The sequence below is a fragment of the Malurus melanocephalus genome, unplaced genomic scaffold (assembly GCF_030028575.1).
Source record: "Malurus melanocephalus ecotype Western Australia unplaced genomic scaffold, MMel_1.1 scaffold_10, whole genome shotgun sequence".
Classification (NCBI taxonomy): domain Eukaryota; kingdom Metazoa; phylum Chordata; class Aves; order Passeriformes; family Maluridae; genus Malurus; species Malurus melanocephalus.
In genome coordinates this window covers 3,188,476-3,210,550 of record NW_026623242.1, presented here as the reverse complement: position 1 = coordinate 3,210,550, position 22,075 = coordinate 3,188,476, and the positions used below count along the sequence as shown (strand labels likewise).

General features: G+C 40.4%; 1 long non-coding RNA gene across 2 annotated transcripts in view; it reads left to right on the top strand.

Moving 5' to 3' along the window:
- The window catches only part of LOC130580303 (uncharacterized), a 46,230-nt gene extending 24,365 nt beyond the window's left edge, over positions 1 to 21,865 (top strand). Inside the window, exons 2-4 of one of the 2 annotated variants that reach the window (XR_008966091.1) lie at positions 15,491 to 15,603; positions 15,950 to 16,065; positions 19,097 to 21,865. This is a non-coding gene — a long non-coding RNA (uncharacterized LOC130580303). Of the gene's footprint in view, positions 1 to 15,490; positions 15,604 to 15,949; positions 16,066 to 16,451; positions 17,958 to 19,096 lie in introns of those variants that run through there. The other variant, XR_008966092.1, reaches the window with a different exon arrangement.
- The last annotated feature ends 210 nt before the right edge of the window (positions 21,866 to 22,075 follow it).

Sequence of the window (22,075 nt, the reverse complement as noted above, 5' to 3'; positions counted from 1 at the left end):
AGTAACCTTCCTCTGAAAGACAGACAGACTCCAGATCTTCTCATCACTTTAATTATATGGTGGCTATGAACAGTTTGAACAAACAACTCTTTTTGTGTGTGTGTGTGTGTGTATTTGTTTTTTGTTTGGGTTGTGTGTGTTTGTTTTTTGTTTGGGTTTTTTTTCTCTGTGTGTATGTGAATGCTCATCATTACGATGACCATGCTGTGGATTCTCCTGCATTTCAAAGGCTTTCTCTGCTCATAGAGACTGGAGTGGCCATAGCAAGACTTCTTTGAAGAGGAAACACTAGCATTGAAAAATGTCTGCAGCATGTTGCTGGCTTCAAAAATCTCCACAGTGTTAAAATGCAAGAGAGGACATGAAAGAGGAAATTTAGGCCACAAGAAGAGACTAATGGGAGATCAAATTGCATATCCCAAGAAAGTCCTTTGTGTGAGGCTAAGTGACAAAAGGAGTTTCATTCTCAGGGAGTTTAAATTATTAATATCCTTGTAAAGAGGTCACTATAAGGTCTTTTCTACTCTCAAAAATAGTAAAAAACATGTCAAATGTAAGAAAGTACTGGTGAGAAAAATAATGAAGGCAGTCTAGGTAGGATGGCACAGCAATCTCACAGCGAAGAAAATTCTTCATTAAGAGCTAAGTCTTATAGCACCTAAATCTTTTTGTCCATGGACTTTAACTTGCTTTACCAAAGGGGTTTTTTCCTAGGTTCGCCATCTTTTACCAAGGAGGGATCTTAAACAAATTAAACAACTGAAGATCTTAGAACATATGATCACAAATTTCTTTGCCCAGTTTCACATCTCTGCAGCATGGCTCTTAAAAAAAAATTGTGGAGGACCACAGACTCCATCTGATTAATTAATTTTGGAAGAGCATGAGCAGTACCGGTGTAACCAAATAATAAGTGTATGTCACAGTTCAGCTTGGCAGCCGTCCACAGGGAATATGTGCTAGACATTCTAGGTCTAATTGAGCCATTTTGGAAAAAACAAAAGGAAAGAGCTAACATGTGCAATGGCAAAACTAAGAATCTCAATAAATGTTGAAATCTGGTCTGTCTTAAAATAGCCTGTCCTACGACACTAATGCTGCTGCATTTGAATAACCTTATCACTGTTTGTATAATCATTTGTATAACTGACAGCAGGAACATCAATCAGATTTGAAGRGTGACTGTTATTGAGACTATTCAGTGCTCCTCTACTTTGGCTGCTTTCTCCTTCTGAGCTGCCTGACAGATCTTTGGGAAGGGGAATGTGCAATCTCAGGCCCTGGCTGGACCTTGCAATGAGAGTATTGGTCAGATTCCTCAAGCTAGATCAAAACCTGGGCACCAGAATGTATCCTGTATTACACAGAAGTAATTCAACTTTGTTCAAAAAGTATTAATGATTTGAATCAACAGTGTTTATGTCTGATCATGTATTGTCTATCTTTGCTACTTTTCGTTTCTATCAGATCAGGTAATGCCTTTGCTCCCACAGCCAGGCTGGAAACATGAACTTTCTGTCATGTGGATGGGTTAACTCACCTCCTGCAGACATGCCTGGGCAAGACTGMAGCTGTGCTTCTTCAGGCTTCAGCATTAATTCAGTATTAATGAATAAAGGATGCCAGGATCACTGACTTCAGGCGGGCCAGCCTGAAGGACAAAGCACTAGTGAAWGAGTGTGTTCAACACTGGGAAGTTGTCTCTGTAAGCAATCGGTTCAACACCCATATTTTTCCAAGTGACATTTGGTTCTCGTGAGGCTTRAGGTACTGACAACCAGCTTTGCCTATCAATAAACCCTGTGTGAGCAGTGCAAATGTGCTGCCCTGGCAGTCTGCCCGAAGCACATTATGCTGCCATTTGCCTTAAGTGAGGGTGTGGAAGYTTCCACACGCTTCATGGTGAGCCTGAAATGGAGACATCGTGGCAAAAGCATTGTGAGGCCTGCCCAGAAACAGCGGATGGGGCGGTGGGAAGCTGGGTGCAAGGGGTGCAGGGGGAAATCAGGGAGCAGAGCTACAGGAACAGCTGAAGGTTAAAAAAAGGTCTGGTTTTCAGCATCTTGTTGCAAACTTCAAAATGGGTAAGGCAAGCCTATCCCACACTAGCCCAGSCGTTGTACAGCTCACACATGTCAAATGGTTCTGCTTCTTTGCATCAATATGGTAAACCAAAAACAAATATAAGCTTTGCATTTCAGAGCTTTAATCTCTGAAATGCTCTATGTTGATTTTTCCTATTGGAAGAAATGACCTCATTTCCTGTGAGTTTGTCCTCACAAGTCTCCCTTTAAAAATGGAGAGAAAGTTCCCATACTTTGAAATGGGAAAGTTCCCATGCTTGAATTATTTTTCAAGTTTATGTACAGAGGCTTATTATTATAATGGAAAATTTCCTGGCACCATTAGTAAATAGAATAGTTTCTGTGTTCTGATTCATGTACACCAATTTATCTTCTYGGAGAGCTGTGTTGTTGCAGGGAGTTCCCAGGATCAAAGTCCAGCCTGTACAAAGACATTATCTGATCACCGTCACGCTGCTAATGACCGAAACAGAAATTTAATACTACAGGAAAAGAATGCAGTAGTTCCTGCTGTAAAATGTCTTTCCTAACCCTGGCCAACATATACGGCATTTTAAATGCTGGTTAACAGGCTAGTTGATTCCAGCTGCAGCAAGTAACCCGATACGTCATAGAGAGGAGCAGCTCCAAGAGTAATGCAGATATTGCCAGATGCTGGAAGTCTGTATTAGAAGTATTCCTCTGTCCTGCATCAGATGTCTTTATGTATCTTCCTTCTAAGACAAACTCTTTTGTTATCTTATCCATTTGTAAGTCTGTCCATTGTGGGGTTCTGATTCATTTGTCCAGGAGAATGCTCTGGTCTCTCAATTTTGGTAAAGCAAGTGAACCGTACTTTCAGATTTCTGAAGGTGAAGATGTTACATTTTGTAGGATCTATAAATGTAGCTCATATTGACAGCAATCAATATATTTCCGTATAGCAGACTGTTTCATTAATATTTATGAAAGTGTGTATGCAGCTAGGCAAAAATATAGATGGTTTTGGATTTTCTTGTAAATGTAAAGATTCACGTATGCCATCAATATGGTCAGAAGGAAAGAGAATACTTTTGATTAAAAGACAAAAWCATGAGAGTGGTTCAGGTCCAAATTGGTATTTCAGCCAGACAATTTCTATTTCCTTCTGCCATCTCCAGYATCTTAAATTTTTCATTCTCTTCATTCTCTAGTAACAGTAGATACACATGRCAGTATTTTCGGTGTATCTGGGTAGCCAAGAACCATGGAAAGAAAAAATATTAGCTTTTCATCTGTAGGTACATATTTTCTCCAACTTTTAAAACATTTTCCCAACACTTTGTTTTATTATCTATTTGTAAAACACCTTTGAAATTATTTCAGATGGGGACAAAAAAGTATATACCAACAACAATATGAAATCAAAAGCAAAGATATTTTTCTCACATTACTCAATGCTGTTGACTTCTTGAAAACAAGAARTGCTTAGTGATTGTATTTTCTGTATACCCACAGAAGTTGAATTATTTTTTTAGTATAACTTTGAAAATCAAGTAGTGGCTTTTTAAATTTAGCTTATAGTAAACTCTATAAATATAGAATTTACCAAGAGATTTTGGAATATGTGTTTTATCTGAGCTACTTTCACTGATTTTCATATTTGGAGATTTTCACATATATGATACTGCTTTTGTGGGGAGGGGAAGACGGAGCTGACCTCTGTAAATGACACTGTTAAAATTTAAGAATTTCACCTATGCTTTAAGGAGTAAGTGAAAGAAATATTGCATGCAATACTCAGAAACTTTTGAGGGCTTTGCAATGGAACACTGCAAGTTAGAAAATTCTTAATACTGGCTCAACCATATGAATCAACTCCGCTGAAAACCTGAGACTGGTTAAGAGATTTTAAGCCAGTTAGTTCTGTTCACTCCTGGGCTACCAAACATAACATCCCCCCAGAGATGAAATGGTAGAAGACACTTGAAAAATGGTAACTGGAAGTTTCTGCTGGCAGCTTCAATCTAGTTCTTCACCAAGACAAGCCTCCATCTCAGAGCACAAACCTCGTGATGCATTAATTGACATCCTGTCAATCACAAGAGAAGACAAGAAGCAGAGAGCACCAGAGTGCTACATCCATGCAGTGTGTAAGTCCTATCTGCCAATCAGGTAAACATTAATTTTGTTTGCCTGCAATATCATCCTTTTGTGTGGTCCTTGCTTTTGAAGATTCCTACACAAGCTGAGTTTATTGATTTTTCTGTCCATCAGGCTTCATTCAAAAATATTACTTTTAGGTGCACTATTAAGTGGCCTTTGAGGTGGTGTGGCCTTGAAGGAACTCACTCAAGTTTTTATATTAAGATCTAGTTCCTGACATTGCTTTCTGAGATAAAATATTATGCATTCTTCCCAAATGAGCTTAAAAAGTCCATAAATTATTTGAACTTTTAATTTAGATTTATAAGAACTAAATAAAAAGAATAAAGAAGTATCTGTACATCAAGCTGTGACCAACACCACCAGTGTGGAGAGCAACATGAGAAAAAATAAGCCCTAACTTTGACTGATTGTTGTGGGCTTTTTTTTCTCAAGAAAGATACTGTATTTTTGACGATTCTGGGAACTAATTTGTTGAGTATATGCACATTCTGCAAATGAACAGTTCAAAATATTAAGGATATCTTAGTTGAGTGGCTCAGATTCATCTCATCTATGTCAGTGTCTGGACATGCTCAGTCATCAATAAGGGACATAAGTATCTTCCTCTTGACTTATTAGCCCAGTGAAATTTCTCCATYGACTGGAAAGGAAATGAAGATGAGTACATGCTTCACTTCATTAGATGTCTCATTTCAGCAGGATGCAGTTAGTCCCAGTGAGCCTGCAGTTATACACACGACAGCAGAATTTGGCACTGCATGGGTACGGTATCAAACCATAAGAAAGGCATCCAAATTCATTCAGCAGGAAACCTCGCAGTACTTAAAATGCTAATTAAATTACATGTTGAAGTCACTTATCTTTACCACTAAAAGGGAAAGGTTTATAACGTTGTTCTATGAGGGCTGCTAAGTATAGGCAGCCTTACATATAGGATTCATTAATAATCATGAGTAACAAATGAGACTAAAATGCAGTGAATTTTTGTTGGAACACTAAACTTACTGAAGCTATCAGCCCACTCACTGCACTGAAAGGCCAGTGCAGCACTTGCTGCAGCAGTAGTACATGTAGATACAGATCAAACAGCTCTGCAAGTAGCACAGTTAGAAGCTCCAATTTACAAGTCCTAATTCACAGGAAGTCATAATTATAACTAGTCCTTATTAATGATATCTCTAGTCCTTGCTTAAAATTAAAAGAATATTTTATGTACCTGAGTTAATTCTAAGAACTGTGGGTGATTTATCTTTTCACTGCCACATACCTCTTCTCTTATTCTAGTCTCCTTACCCTTACATTCTTTCCTCTCATAGCACTTGTGAGGAGACCCATAATAATTTGGGCTTAAAAGGGCTTTACATCAGTACTACATCAATGTGCTTTCCCTGTCTCCCACCTTATCTAGGCAACTGAGAGAACTATAGAATGCTTAGGGCCTTAACCAGATGCTCTAYATCACCTTAATTCTTGTAGCACATAAAGAAGTCGGATCACTCTTCAGGAAGGCTGGATTTGTTGTTTGAAAATATGCAAGAACTTGGCTTCTGTGATTATACAAGATGCACACGTAAAGCCAGTTTTAATGTAATGATAATTTGACAAATGTTGACTCCTGCTGATAGAGCTGCTAATTATATTCTGCAACCATGCAACTAGATCAGAGGGATTAATACATGACATTCATAAAAATTCCTATTTTTATGGATATCATGCATTAATTTGGTAATTCTTCATACATTTTTGTAGTCCAGTGAAACAAGGAATTACTGGCTTACCAAGAGCATATAAAGCAACACTAGCTTTTATGAAGATCCATCTTTTTAAGGTCATCTTTTATGCTGCTTTTTATTTTTCTTTGGTATTTGCATTTTCAGTGCAAAACTAGGATTTCAACTCTTTTGCTGTGAAAAATAATGCAGTGCTTATTGCAAGCAAATAAGTGTCAAGAACAAATGTAGATTCAACACCTGARCAGAAAATTCAAGCCCTCTTCCTCCAAGCTGTCCTTATCTGCAAGAACCAYTTCCAAAAGGAAAGGGACAATTCAGGCTATACATCCATTTACTACTTGGTCCTATAACTGGGATTACAGACAAGGATGCAGTTCTTGGTCATTTTTGTGATGCATCCAAATGTTCCTGGGGAATTATGCTGCCAGAACCAGAGCCACTTGCAAGCATCATTTAATAAAGACCTGGGTGAATTTCAGTCAACTGCCTGCATACAGCTGAATGAGTCTGTAAACACCTGAGATCCCAAGACATCCAGACTGTGAGGAACTCTGTTTATATAATAATGAAAAGCTTCCAAGTGCATAAGCTTGTRGAGCTTCAACTTTTTAGTTGTAAGAACTCGCTGCTGTACTTTGAATACAAACTGTCATTAGTGATCTGTCTCATCAATACTCTGGGAGCTGATAAGTCTTTGAGAAGATTCCTCATTTTTCTAAAAGGCAGCTCCTAGTCCAGTAATGACAATTTCTGCCATAGCAGGTGCCACTGGCTCTGGGATGACAATGTTTTTATAGGATAGACACATGGCCTGATTCTCCTTTCCTCTAGGATCACCATGTGGATGGTAAGTGGCTTCTCTAGAGTCAGAAGAAAGCAGCGAGTGCAAGACTGATGCAAGTAAGCACAGAAACCAAGGCCCTGCAGATGAGTAATTTTTAATGTTAATTGTGAGAAATGTGAGCCTAAAAGTTGCCTCCCTGATACCATGCATCACCCAACAGGCTCAAGTGAGGACCCTGCCGAGGTGGAGGCAGGTGTTTCAGAATGACAGCTTCACTAAATCCCAGTCTCCTTAAAGGGAAGTGATCCTTACAGAATGAATACTGATCTTCTCTAGACATTGTATTTCTTATTTCTTTGCCACCTTTTCCATTTTCCCAGACCCCTCCAATCTGAAAGCTTTCTGCCTAAGGACATGGAGAACTTCATAGCATGAGTCAGCCTCAGGGGCAATCCTAGTTTGATGCGATGACACAAGCACGGTCTAAACTGAAATATTTGGAAGTCACCCTAAAGGACACATGAAAGGATCCCTCAGTTTTTTCACATGGTCCTAAGAGACTGTTTGGCAAGGGTCCCACAAGGCTGTGGCAAGCAGAGTCTGGCCAACAAATATGATATATTAGGGAAACAATTAATCTTCATTCCAAATTATCACCATTACTGACTGCATACACGGGCACAGTAATTAATCCCCTTTCTTGCTGAGGCACTGATTCACTGCAATTTAACACAAGTTTCTCCAGCTGCTTTTGCTGCCATCAGCAGCTTTCTGAGGCTTTCTCCTGATCCCACTCTTCTTTCTCTCCTCCTGATGCAAGGGGCAGAAGTGGTAGTGGAGATTCAAATACTATCCCAGAGGTAAATCTGTTATCACCCAGTTGAAAAAATTTTTCATAGATKATGTGATTTGTTTCTGTATCCCATGGTATATTGATACATTAGAGAAAAATATGAAGAATGCAGAAAAGCCTTTAAAAAACATATGGAGTGAGAGATCCAAGTATGTCACTTTCTCTGTTTCTCCCTGTTTTCATTCAGATGAGTAAATTCAGTCGCATGTGATGATGGAAGGTGGGTTTGGATAAAACCCTCCTCCTGAACACCTTCAAATAATTCAGACTTAAATCGATACAGCTTATGTGTTGTTGTATTCCAGGTAAGCCATCTGCCTCACASGTGTGAGATGCAAAGAAAATTTTTRCTATGTTTGAGGTTCTTTATACTTATTTATATTATTATATATACTTACTATTATATATACTTATTATATACGTATTGCTATCCTAGCAATAATGTAGGATTGGAAATTTGTTATTACCTTGACATTGTTTATTTGGTTGCTTTTTTGTAAACTGAGGTGGGAATCTTTGAAAAAAAAAGTTATTTGATCCACATGTTTATTTCATTTGTACTATTTTGAAGTCAAAATCTTGTTTTTACACATTTTAGCAGAAATCGTTGTAGAACTAACATCTGATTAGAGTAAAATACATCTCTCTCCACTAATTATTTTATAGTTCAAACTATGATTGCCAAAAATGGAGTTGTATTCTAAAATTAGAAATATTCAATAAATTCAATAAATAAAATTCAATAAAAAAATCATTTGTGCAAAATACAGTAAGCACAAAGTAATTGGTACAACCAATGGTCTTAAAAGTATTACAGCTTAATAGTTGGATGTACCAGAATATAGACAAGGAGGTCCACACAATTACAGATCCCAGCTTTTTCCTTTAATACTCTCAGTAGCATTTGCATAATTGAGCAGAGTGGTTGCAATATTAAGAAATGCCACCTGGGGWGGGATTGCTCTGAAATTACACTCTCTGCTGATTGTGCCACACAATAGTGTTTTACACACAACAGCTTAGATGTAGTCAACCCAAAGAACAGCTTTATGCTGATATCCACCACTAATACTTGGTTAATTACAAAATCAAAGTAGGGGTTTGCAGGCACTCCCTTGGGGTCTGCAATGTACTGAGATGTATTTGTGCCATTCAGCTGTTAAGGGAAACATACACTGAGGTTTTGCATTTCTTAATCTTATTTTCCTAGAACACACTTTTTCTGAAAACTTCTGTCCTCTTGTATCTGTAAGTACTACCTTATATTTTGGCTAAATAATTATCCTAAACTCACTGTTGTTAATCTTTTCAGCGACTAACCATTCTTCTCTTATTGCTACGCAAGCATTAAGAAAACCCCAATTTCATCTGTCCTCAAAYTTTTTTTTCCCAAATGCTTTCAGCTTTGTAAGAAAGGAAAAACAGTTTGAAACATCTTAAAAGTGAACAGGGCTGGGGGGGCTCCTGTTACTATGGTTTGCTTCTGGCTGGAATGTGGGAGAAAAACACTTTAATGCCTGACTAAATTAGCTCTAGACATTAAGCTGGACTCTTAGACAGGTCATGTCTAAGATTCTCATGACAGGTCATGTTTGGGTTCTCATCATCTCCAAACTGATGAGTAGCACGCTTCTGTTTGGCCTTGGCAGGGCAGGGCTGCAGGGAGTGCTCTCCTTGCTGAGAGCATCTCCCTTTGCTCCCTGTTCCGCAGCACAGGATCCTTGTCCTCACTGGTGTAGCTCCCCAGAATTTGTTCCACTTCCCTATCTCTGCTGTCCCCCACCCTCTGACAAACTTTCCTTTCTCCTTAGGTTACATCTCAACTTTTGTTGCTAATTTTCAAAACAGGTCTTTCATGTGTACTTTCCTGTTTGCAAGATGCTCCCTGTAACCCCTGGAGCTGCCTTGTCATCCTTTCATGCTCCCTTCCTTCATCCTGTGCCTGCCTGGCTTTAACAGCAGTAACAGACTTGGTGGCAGCSATGTTGCAAATGTTCTGTACTTCGTTGCTTCTCTGCAGAAGAAAACCAAAATAAACCTTCTGGAAGGAACATTCCAGAATTTTTTACCTGGGGCTACATGAAGATTTATGGTATAATCAGAGCAACAGCTCTGTTCAGAGTCAGGAATACCCTGCCTGAAGATACCATGGATCAGCTCATTCTCACTTCATGCTTCTGAGGGATGGTCAGGGAACATTTTGCCCATCTCCTGAGTTCAGCCAGACCTTGAGGAGTCTCCCAGCACACAGGCAGGCTGCCTGGGTGTCACATGAGCTCCCTGAAGCAGTCACACAGCCCTTTTGGATGATAACTGCCTGTGAATAATGGATCGCCCAGCCAGGCATGCTGGGGATCTATTATTCAAATGGCAGCAATACCCAAAAAAGAAAAAGCCACGCTTGGATTCTGTATAATCACAGGATGGCAATCGACCTCCGAACACGAACACACAGAACACACATGCTTTCCTGGCATCACACATCTGGTAAAAGAATGCCTGGCTTGCAACCCTTAATTAGTACTTAATAAACTGAAAAGGTGTGATTTACACTGCTCATTCACCTCTAGAGACTTATTCTTCTTGCTGCCTCTGTGCCTTTGTGGACTTCAGGCCTTCCTATTTTCCCTCTACTCTCAACAGCAATGGGGAGAAAATACAAAGGTATCTTTATGTTGGGTGAGACAGTTCATTTATTATGGTTGGTGGCACTGTTCTTGCAGCTAGTAAGGTAAGCCAAAATCACAGGGTTTTTTATATATAACACTCAGCCTAATCAATTCAAGAACTGTATTTCAGCAAAATGTGCAATGTTGTGAGGGAAGTGCCCTCCAATGGCACAGACGCAGAGTCCTGCCATCAACGTGAGTCTCCATTTGTCTGTGTTTAACCTGATGTGAACACAGTTTAGAACTTTATGTAATTATTTCAAATTGCTACATCTATCCAGAGAAATACAGTCCCACAGCTATGGGGCAGGTTATATTCTAATTGTTACATAAAGACTGAGGACTCAGGATATCCAGTCTGAATCTGGCTGCGCCAGTCACCCTTTTCACAGCTTCACCAGATCTGGTAACATGTACATGTCCTCTCCTCAAATGCAGGTTGTACATACAAAAGTAGGTCATACACATGTCTGCAGTCCCTCCTGAATGTCAGGAAACTCAGTAATTTCCATCTGTTCTGCAAAGACAATGCCTGGGATGATAAATCTTAGGTCACAATCCTTTTGTATAACAGGATACTGATCACCAGGGGCATTAAAAAGGCTGTTTACTCAGCCACAGGAACCAAAAAGGCTCTAATTGTGTCCTTATGTCCAGTGTAAGTATGAAGAATATTGACAGGGTTTATTGTGAATGACACAAAAAATGGGAAGCTGCTAAATGCAATTGCAAGTAAATTAATGTGGAGAGCAATTTTATAATATAAAATATGTGAAAGCTTAAGAACAACACATAAATTTTCTTTCTGTCCCAAGCAGATATTTTCTGAAAAACAATTATGGAATACACTTATTCTGATACTATAATAATTCTACCATTTTCAAGAAATTAATTCATCCACTTGTATCTCTACACACTGACTTTTACTCAGCCTTAATAGTGTCCCTAAATTAACTACCATTAAGCCTTTCAGCCTTGTCATTCTTTTCACATTACCATGTAAACATAAAACTACCCAGTCCTTTCAGCTGAAGTTGAAAAAATGAAACAGTATTGCAGATAAATACCTGGAAAATCACTGATAAAGCTTTTGTTGACTTAAACAGTGCCAAGGTTTCATCTGAATGTTCTCTGATACAATGCCTTTGTGAAGCTATGAAGGCACTGGATTCGAGGTAGCAAAGTACACGCTGATGGTCTCCAGCTGAGATGCCAATCCTTGCATAGTGGATTTCTTCCCATTGGCAACAGATTGGCACTCTGTGGTTGTCTTTGTACCTGTGGACAGAAGACCAAAAATCCTGGTCCCCACTGGACTGGCACAGACCCATATGTGAATGACAGGTTCAGCAGATGTCAAGGATTGGTGCTGTGCAGCTGCAGYGTTGTGAGAGCAGTCTCTGTACACCCAGAAAGGGATGTGGAGCTATCTTTTCCACTAATTTTGTATTGCTATTCCCAGCATGGCTGTGGCATCTTCAGAAGCCACAACGCCATTTAAGAGCCTAAGTCTCCTTCGGTTTCGCTCCTGGAAGCCTTGAAACACCTCCAAACATTGCACAGGTGTTTCCCAATTAGTTGCCAACATTCAAAGGAATATTTAAGTTGAGATAGTCCACCTATTTAAAGGTGTCTGAGCTGTTATCTTCTTCTCATAGGCTGATGCTGATCCTTTAGCAATGCTTCTGAGTGCTGGCTGATGCAGACAGACTTACTTTTCTGACCTATGAAATATAAAAACACAGACAGTTCCTTATGAAACCAAACCAAAACAAAATATTGCAAGGCCGTCTCTCAAAGTGTTCTGCCATGTCCAGATACTCTGTCTGCAGGATCCCCTGTGCATCCCAGCGTGCCCACTGGAACAAGTCAACAGGACTGCCAGGGCTCAATGCTGACGGAAGAATTTAGGGGTTTTGTGATGGGAAAGCTCCTCTGGTCTGCAGTGGTCATGGAGGTGTCATGGCTAATGCAGCAGGAGAGACAAAACCATTTGGTGACCACAAAAGGAAATCTTCAACATGTACTTCTGATGAAAGAGAAAGAAAAAACAAGTCCTGAGCTTCCAAATAATGAACTGAGATAGAAGAGAGAGGGGCTTCATGGATGTGATCATGAATCAATTTGCAATATATTTCATTATTTAAAACATTAATTATCTTTCTGCTAAATTAATCTGAATCAGTAGCTGTGTTTAATTCTGCCTACTGCAGTGAAATTCATCCACATTCTCCGATCACTCTCCTACCCTGCAATGGGAACCACTCTCTGAGGTGAATCTTTGATCTAAAAAAAAACTAAGTAAACATAAATACTTTGGTTACAACCATCTCATTTAGAAAYTCAGTGCCTTCAGAAATACAACACTGAGTTTTGATCCATGATACATTTGAGGAACAGGATGATATATTCATGCTAGTGGTTTGCATCTCAGGAATGACTTAGGTTGATTTTTAGTTAAGTTGACTCTGGAGACATTTTCCTTTTTATTACAGCTCAATTGGTTCTTTTTTGTTTCTTCTTTTTCTTTCTTTTTTTTTTTTTTAACAGAAACCTTGCAGAATTTTTTAAACACATTTTACAGATTTTTTTTTTTTGTTCCAGAATTACATTAGTTAATGGACAAAGTTTAACAATACTTGTTAAGTTCACTTCAGCCTATTAAGCTTTGAAAGTAATAAAATATAAGGTTGTGGTATGAATTTTAAAAAAAAATGAGAGATTGTTTGTGGTCAATGGCAAGATATTTATTCTAAATAAATAAGGAGCCAAAYTGATTCATATTTTTAATGCTTTCTACTTTTAAAAAGCCAACCAAACAAACAACACYATCCTATTGCTCTAGTTCAGACAAGTAGTTTCTACTTTAGAATGTAAAAATAATCTGTAAAAAGCTAAAAGGAAAATTTAATTATGAAGAATAACAGAAAATGTTGTTTCTCCTATAACTGTCTTTGGAAAATTATGTAAATCTCAAAATTATTTGGAAATTATATGTAAAATTAAATATTCACAGTTTTGAACATTCAGCTACTTTTGATTAACAACATTGCTTGCTCCCACCTGGGATGTTTCACACAGCAGTCACTTCATAGTGTTGGGAGGAGCAGAACTGCCTCTATGGAAAACTGTACAAAACAAACAAATACAGCACAAATAAAAAAATGGTGATGAGGGGGGCTCAGGTGTGTTTGTGCAGATTATCCTCTTAACAGCCAAAGAAAATGGAGGGGGTGTTAGGAAGGGACCTGCCCTCCTCTTCTCTTGAATTTCAAGATTTTAGAAATGAAAGGAAGTGTTTTCTTATGGTTCTCTGAGCCGTAGTTATGAGAAGGCATCCAAGCTGTTGCTTCTATGGATGTTTCTCACTTCTTAAATTAGGTCCAGTGTCTGTACCAGGGCAGTGCTSAAAACATTTTGGTGTCCTCAAAGCACAGAGGATCACAAGGACACTCTGAGCAAGAAGATGCTAACRGGACAGTGAAATCCACGTGCCACAGTTTTATTTTCATGCTAATACTGGCTTAAATATTTCCATCAGACTTCAGCCTCCCACTGTTTCTCCCCATCACCTWCTCAGCTGTGCCTCCCCAGCTGTTTTTAGATGTAATTTACATGTAAAATTATATCAGATAAATGATTCACAATCTAMGCAGGCCTACATTTAAAGAGGGAAGGCTTTATTTTTCACCTAGAGCAGTTCCCTGGTTGTACTCACTGCTCAGTCCCACAAACAATGGTGGCAGCTTGTCACCAGAACATGTCAGGGAAGAAGAACCTGAAGCTGACATTATGGCTGAGGAATGTGAAGGAGGAATCAAAGCACTGTGCACTTCTCAGACTGCACTGAGACTCTCTTGGCTGAAAGCAAGAGAGCTTTACTTTGGTTCATTGAAAGTCTCGTGAACATCTGTGTTCCAAAACCTGCTGTGGTTTAATGAGGTATTTTACACACTTACCTCTAGTTAATGAAGATTTAATTTCCACAGGATGTATCTGTACATGAAGTTATTTTGCAAAGGGAGCCCCTGAGGACTGCTGTGTGTGCAGTGCTGCTCCCAAAGATGCTCCAAAGCCCTACAGCAGAGCAAGGGCTGCTCCAGCCTCTCCCCAGCTCCAGGGTCTCYATTCTTCTCCTACATGGGGCCCCTGGGTGCAGGGGTTAGGAGGACAATCCTAGAGGGTTGCTGGGGATTGGGATTTGCACCCTCTCCACCAAGTTTATTTCCCTCTGGCATCCCATCAGGGGACAGACTGCTTGGCAAATACAAAAGACAAGTTTCTGGCCCAGGGACAACTTGGCCCACTCCAGCTTATCGTGGAGGAAATTACTTCGTTGTAACTTTGTCAGCACCAAGCGAATACACCATAATTAGTGCATTCAGTGTGAATCCCAGTGGAAGCAATAATGATTTTCAGTTTATTCAAAAAGGTTGCTATTTTCCCTGACAAAAATTTATGACCTAAAAATATCTGATGTATTTCTCATTACTTTAGTGACTGTAATGATATGTTTGGAAGAAACACCAATTTTCCCGTCTACTGCTTTTGACACAACAACAATTAGTCATAAGCAATGAAAAAAGACTTAAATTAGTTAAGAAATACACAATGTTTCTGTATTCATAGCCACTGGATTATTATTTGGTAACATTAGCCTAACTTGATTTGTGGAATCAGGGATTATTAAACACACCCTGTAAAAATTCAAACCTGTTGATTGTAAAGAGGCAAAAGAATTGTATCTCATCAGTATAATCCTTCCAGAGGAAAAAGACACCTTGGTAACAGCCAGGTATCACATCATGTAGTGAAAATAACAGTGCAGTTGTCAGGAAACCAAGCTAGACTTAGGATAGCAGTGTTTGTCTAATTACAGAGAGAGAAGGTATATCATGCTATCTCTGTGCCTTGTCACTAAGTTTGGCTCCTGTATCTTTAGTTATTCCAGAAAATATATGGAAAAATATGTTTGTAAATATTCTCCCTAAGCATTTACTATATCGATCTTTGTTGGCATGCTTGTTGGTCACTGATACTAATCTATTTGATTAACATACAAAACTGTTATGAAAATTATCACTATTAATATTTCAGAAACTTAAAAATCCCTTTACTATGACAACTTTACTGCATCAATTTTAGCCTTTACTTTCCCCTTTTTTACTCTTCCCAAGATACTGCACTTTCAACTATTCTCTTCTCATATGTTATCTTACCCTTGCTTTCCAATGTTGCAGCATTTCCCGTGTACCCATCTTCATAAATAATGCCTGGGGGAAGAATCTACAACTTCTCTGTCAGTCCTTATCCAGAGGTGCAGAGGGTRGGTTGGTTCTCCCAGCACCCACAGGTGAGTCATTGACACCCATCACCCTTGTCATGCAGACTGGTTCTCTCACTCTGAGCTGCACCTTCCTCAGCTTTTCCTAGCACCGTGTGCTCATGAATAATTATGAATTTACTGCCTTTTACACCTAATCTAATGTGGTTTGGAAGTCTAGATTGTCAAGGCTGCCATCTGTACTCTTGACAAGGGAGGAATAGGGCCTGAGGTCTGGGGCTCTGAGAAGGTCTAAGGTGAAGGTTTTACTGCTTCATTGGCACTTGGAGTCTTCTCGTGTAATGATGGAATATAGGTTAGGCTACAGATGCTCTCTCTCTCTTTCTCTCTGTCTGTCCCTTAAACAAAATCCCAGGTCTGGCTGGTCTCAAGCAGGATAAGAAGGTTGGTGGTTAAGAGGACACATTGTCATGGGCCCAGCGCAGGCAGCTCTGATGAGAACTAAGGTTTGGCACCTGTAAAAGTCAAAAGGTAATTTGCCTCTTTCTCAATGCAAAATCAGGTTATACCACAGCATGAGGCTATTTCTCTGTTTGTTTCCTTTTCTTTCAAAGTTCGATCATTTCCTTCCCCTACTTCTTCATTTCTTGCTGTTTCTGGTAGACTGGGAAATCTCATTTTGGTAATTTTTATATCGTGAACACAGAAGAAATAGGTTTTGTTTCATTACTGCTCACTCTGCAAAAAAACTGGGCTTTTGCTGTGCTCTTTGCCTTTCAATTACACAAAAAGATACACTATTAAAATGTAGAATAATTTGCACTACTTGCACTTTTCTGAACCCTTCTGCTTAGAGGAGTGATTTAAACAGCACCTACTGCATCAGCTAAACAACTTGGTCTCATTATTTTCTGCAGATAATGGGGATCATCTGTTATTGATGAAGCCTAATTTATTCACCTCATTTTCCTCACTGAGTTCCCTCAGCAACAGACCCCAAACAACAAGCAAATGAGCATGGAACCATGTTTTAAAGGACAACCCAAGTTTTCAAAGACAGAGGCTATGCAAATGCTTCCATAATAAGGAAAGTCCTCTTTGAGGTTTCTTGTTTACAAAAGTCTCTCTAACAATGGCTTGCCTCAGATCTTGGGGTCCAGTGAGTCCCACCAAAGCTAATGTCCAGCAGTGCTGCAGCTTCACCCACTTTCTCTGCCCTTTCTGAGAGAGTCCTAAAAAAACACCAAAGTCAGAAAAACTCACTACTGGAGTTTTGGACTCAAATGCAGAACTGCCTGCACATCTCTGAGTTACGGTTTGAAATACTTTATGAAGTGTCACACACAGTTACTGTTGAAGAGCTGAGCTATTCAACTTGCTTTACTCGCAGAATTGCTAGCTTCTCAAATGGAGCAAATACATATGATTATAGATCATGAAATGAATGTATATGAAAGTCTCCAGGTCTCTTGAGCCCTTCTCTCAGCTTGTAAAGTTCTTTGAAGTTAAAACAAAAACAAGCCTCTAATTATCTCAAGAAAACCCTGTGAACAAGGAGTCTTACCATCACAAAGAAATTTTCACCCATCATCTGTTCTRTGCTGCTATTCCCATGCAAAATCTTTATCTGCACATTTTCTAAGGCATCTTCCTTCTGCGTGACTTCTGAAAGTCTTCAAGTACCATTGAGCCCAGGACAATTTGATTTCTCCCTTTGAGTTCCTTGTTTTTAATGTGATCCCTACTGAAAACTTGAACTGTTAGAATATTCTGTAATAACAACATCAATCATGAAATATTTGCTTTAGGAGAAACAGTGAGAAAATCTTACGTTTATTAAGTTCATTGTTCAGACAATTTCACAAAATGAGGTGACACACACGGCCCCCAGATCTGGATTGTACATTGAGAAAGCCGAACAATGTGGTTTGAGGGAGAGCTCTCTGCTGTCACTATCTGAATTTAACAAACAGTTTGCAAATAATTTATTGGGTACTAAATAAGTTCCAGGTGCTCAGACAAACCTCCAGTCAAAGGCAGAAGTGTGATTTCTGTACCTCTGTGRGTAATCAAGTGATGTCACATCTGAGAGCTGCCACTGCTGCAGAGACAAAGGTTGCTYTTCAGTAATTTGGAAAATCGGGTCAGTTGTGTAAACCCTTAGTGATCAGCATGTCCAGGGTCACCAGCCATGCTTGAGAAGCCCACCAGGCTTCAAAAGGCAGTAGTAAAATGAGCTGCCTTTCTGAAGGATGCAAGTGGCTTACTGGATGAGGTAAAGCTGTACCTTAGGGTACAGCTGTCTCATTTGTCAGGGCATATTAGGCTATTTCTGAAGTTTTACACTAGCTACCCCCACTTCTGATCCTATGGGCAGCACGACAGACCCCAGGGGCAAAGATGGTGAGCAACAGGAGGTGAGGCAGGACCTATGAGGGAGTGCCTGTGCCACTCCCTGCTACTGCAGAGCAGGGCTGGCCATAGCTGTAAATGAGGAAACTTAATGGTTGCCATAAATTATGTGGCCAACCTTGGGGGCTGTTCCAGCAGTGCTGAGGGCTGCCACCTTGGAGTGAATGCCAAGATGCCAGTCCTCAGGCTGTGGGGGCAGATGCAGTAGCTGTGTATCCCCTGGGGGCTTCCTGAACCTTCAGAGAGGCAGATGAACCATGTGAARGGCTGATTTGTATGTCAGTCACTCATACCACTACTTCAGAACTAATGAGCTAGTTCTTAACATCTTTGAAAATATCAGTTGCTGCTGAAAATAATAAACAGAAGTTTATGCATCCCAAGCAGCTAATGCCCATAAAGAGATCACGTAGCATAAAAGGGATTGCCAAGGAAAGGATGCACCCATTTGAAGCTTTTGGCAACAGCCAKGTTCCAGACTGATTTGCTTAAAATTAGCCCCAAGGGCAGTTCAGAGCAGCTCCATACATCCCATGTCACATGTCAACATTTCATTGCCTAAAATGGAAATGGTTCATAAATCACAAGGCAGTACAAGCATGTGCCAAGCAGAGGACTGTTAATTGYGTATTAGAAGAAATAACCTTTTTAACAAGCAAGTTTACAGGGGCTACTGTAATGAGAAGGGGGAAAAAGAAAGTTCTTTGTACTGCCCTTGGAACTATTTGCCTTCMCATGCCCTGCCCTCAGAAACCTCTGGGTTTCCTTCACAGTGAAATATTTCATTCTCCTTAGCAGCTGGAAGTCAATGTTGGATTTGTTAATGCATGAGGTGCAGAATCAGTGACAGCTGYGTCTGTGCCTGACCAAAGGCCATGGCATGAGGGGGCATATGCTATATACAGCATGTTTCACTCACTGAGGCAACAGCATTTTGGTTGTACTTCAAGCCTTTCATTATTGAGCCTYAAAATAACTGTATCTCTTGGGCTTGCTGTACCAAGGATGCGCTGAGGATTATGTCATGTGCAGGTCAGATGTCTCTCTAGGAAAATATGGATGAAAAGCTATAGGCTGTSCACTCTATGTGTGTGTATGCCTACAAATGCCTGGACGTCATGTATAATATTATAAAACCTGTTTTTTGCAGATGGAGGTGTTGACTCTGAGTGCTTGTGCTTCTGCACAGGAGGAGAACTGATGTAACTAACTTACATGTCAAGAGAGAGGCATGTGCCTGCTTGTAAACTGGAAATACGGAATAATCATCTGCACACACACACACTCTCAGACAGGACTAAAAGCCTGCAGACATTTCAGGATTGAYAGCATGCCAGACTCTGCAGAGAGCTGGTTTGGTTTTCTAAAACTTGTAAAACAAGAATTCCCAGAAGGCAGCCAGTCTGCAGGCAATTAGGAGCAGCCCACAGCCCCTCTGCTGGAGCTCTTCACTTGTACTGAGCTTTGTGTCGCCGAGCTGGTGTGGATGGTGTCACACAAGCTGCTGCACAAGGCACAGTAGGAGCACATCAAATTGCTGCCTGAGCTTCTTCTGCATTGTCCATTYGAGGGTTTTCAGTGTCATTTTTGTGCCAAGGCCTGCAAGCCTCTGTGCTGTCCCTGGGAGCAGCATGTTGTTACACTTGGGGAAAAAGAAATCTCTGTCTTTCAGAAGCCTTTAAAATTTTCCCCCAGTCATTAAGACCCAATAAAACTGTTAGCACCTCCTCAGAGATCCTATTTTCTCATGCCATCTTTCAGGTGTGCTCTATGGGCTTCCCTGTTTAGCACATGCAGGATACATTTTAAAAGCCTCATGAATTATTTTGGGTAAAGCGAAAGGAAGCAAACTGCTGGCTTTGGAGGGAGGTTAATGTGGCAGTAGTTCCACAAATGGGTATCCTGGATCTGAGCCCAAGTCTCTGTCCTTCCCAATCTCCTTTCCACTTAGGTTTGATTTCCAGGCAGGCAGCTGGAGCACGGGAAGCACGGGACTGGCTGGAGCTGCTGTCCAGAGGCAGGGAGTGCTGGGGTGCATCCAGTGCTGAGTGCTTGCCTTGAGGCTGGAGGGCATCCCTGGGTCTCCTGCCCTGCTTGGTGCAGAGTTTGGATACAACTGGAGAGATGTGACATGGAGACACCAGAGATGATTTAGAAATGAGCAAATGATGGTAGAGAAAGGGCAGCATGCAGACAGAGGACATCACCAACAGCGTCTGTAGGAGGCAAAGGAAATTCCTGCAGGAGTCATCTCATTGGATTTATCAGTCTGCCTGAGTGTATCCTCAGGGTCTGTTTCACTTTTTCAAATTCTGGACTTTGTGTTAAGCTTTATTGGTCCAAAGGGACAAAAACTAGAGAGCCAACGTTTTACAAAACTTATTCCAGCACTCTTCCATTATAAGAATATTCTTCCKTCTTTCCTTGGCACTGCAAAGGCCTGCATAAATTTAATTACATCTATTAATTTTGCAGCAGTGTATCCCTTCTCCCTCTGTCAAATCACCATGCATTGGATTCTCAATTTAGGATTTCTTTTATTTCAGAAATTAGCACAGAAAGGTTCATATTTGCAGAGAGGAAAGGGCATTAAAACTGCCTTAGAAAAAAKATTTTCTCACACAAACACATTTTTTGCAAGTAATTTTCTCTTTTGAAAATTTTTCTGGGTTTTGTCTCTTCAAAATTTAATGTTTTCATTAACAAGTATGGATTTGTGTAGATTTCTTTAAAAAATATAAAAGGGGGTTATTTTTTTTTATTCCTTTCCCCCAAACCTGTTGAAAACAATTAACATAAAAAGCTACTTAAGAACTCAGTTTGCAACAATCCCAATAGGAATAAGACATCTAAGAGCTAGACATCTAAATAGCTTAACTAATTGCCTCCTGACAAAGAGACTTCATGGAACAAGCCATTCAGCCCACACAAGTGTCTTCCTTACCTTCAGAGAACACCATTACAGCTGTCAAAGTGCTCCTAGACCTGGTATAAGCTAAGGRTTAATTGAGGATAGTGGGATTACTAAATATCTTGATTTTTGTGAATAGATCTGATGTGAATCTCTGCTTTCCATGAGCTTTTTTGTACAGAATCAATCAGCCTAAAGATGGAACAGCAGATGCAATATTGTCMCTTTCCACAGCTGTAGCTGTAACAAGGGTACTTTCTTCTCTTTCCTCACTGACAGAATATCGCTGGCATGTTAAACCTGCTACAAATGGCAGCACCTTGTGGGTGGGGGTAAATGACCCCTCTYTCATGAGGCTGCCACGCCTCAGCAGCCAGCCTAAGATGCCATTAGTTAATCCAGGGCTCATTTTTGGAGGATATGTGAGAGATGAAAGTAGGAGCAGGCACTGTCTGCCTGGAGACTGCAGAGGTCCTCATTGAAGACTGGTACCAGGGGGTGGAGAGAGCAAGGTCTGGAGATACCCCAAAGCTCCATTCATCAAACCTCTGCATCGTCATCTCCAGCAGAGAGGGAGCTGGGAGGGATCACAGGCTGGGGCTGCCACAGGCTGCTGGGAAAGCACATTCTGGGCTGAGATCCCCCAGAGGCTGAGATCCTCCTGGATGTTTAGTTTTGTGTCAGGTTGTCTCAGTCCTTAGAGCAAGGCTGGGCTCATGCCTGAGACTCGGACACTGCTACAGTAGCACAACAAAAATCACTGCAAAAGCTGYCCTGAGTCCAGATATCAGCGAGAAGTCCGGGCTGGACATTGGACAAGAGGAACAGTGAGCACACCAGAGCAGGTCAAGAGCGTGATCAGACATTAGAAACAGAGAGGATGAGAAGCTCACACAGGACCAGGTGCTGGAGCAAGGCAAGGACAGAAGCAGGAACCAGGGTGAAGTAGGCAGAAACATAGCTTCAAATATTGCCAGAAGGAGCTGCAGAGATGACATCTTCCAGTGTCTAGGTCTAGAGCCACAGGGGGATATGAAGTTTAATTGTGCCCTCAGATCAACCAGGGAAAAAGGGGGACCCTGGCAGCACTGGAGACAGGGACTGAGTGGAGCTGATACTGCCAGGGAAAAATGAAAAGATAACACCATCCTGCTGAAGGTAYATTTAAAGATACACTATGAGTCTGAAAACCATAGCTAAATAAAATGTTGTTCTAGT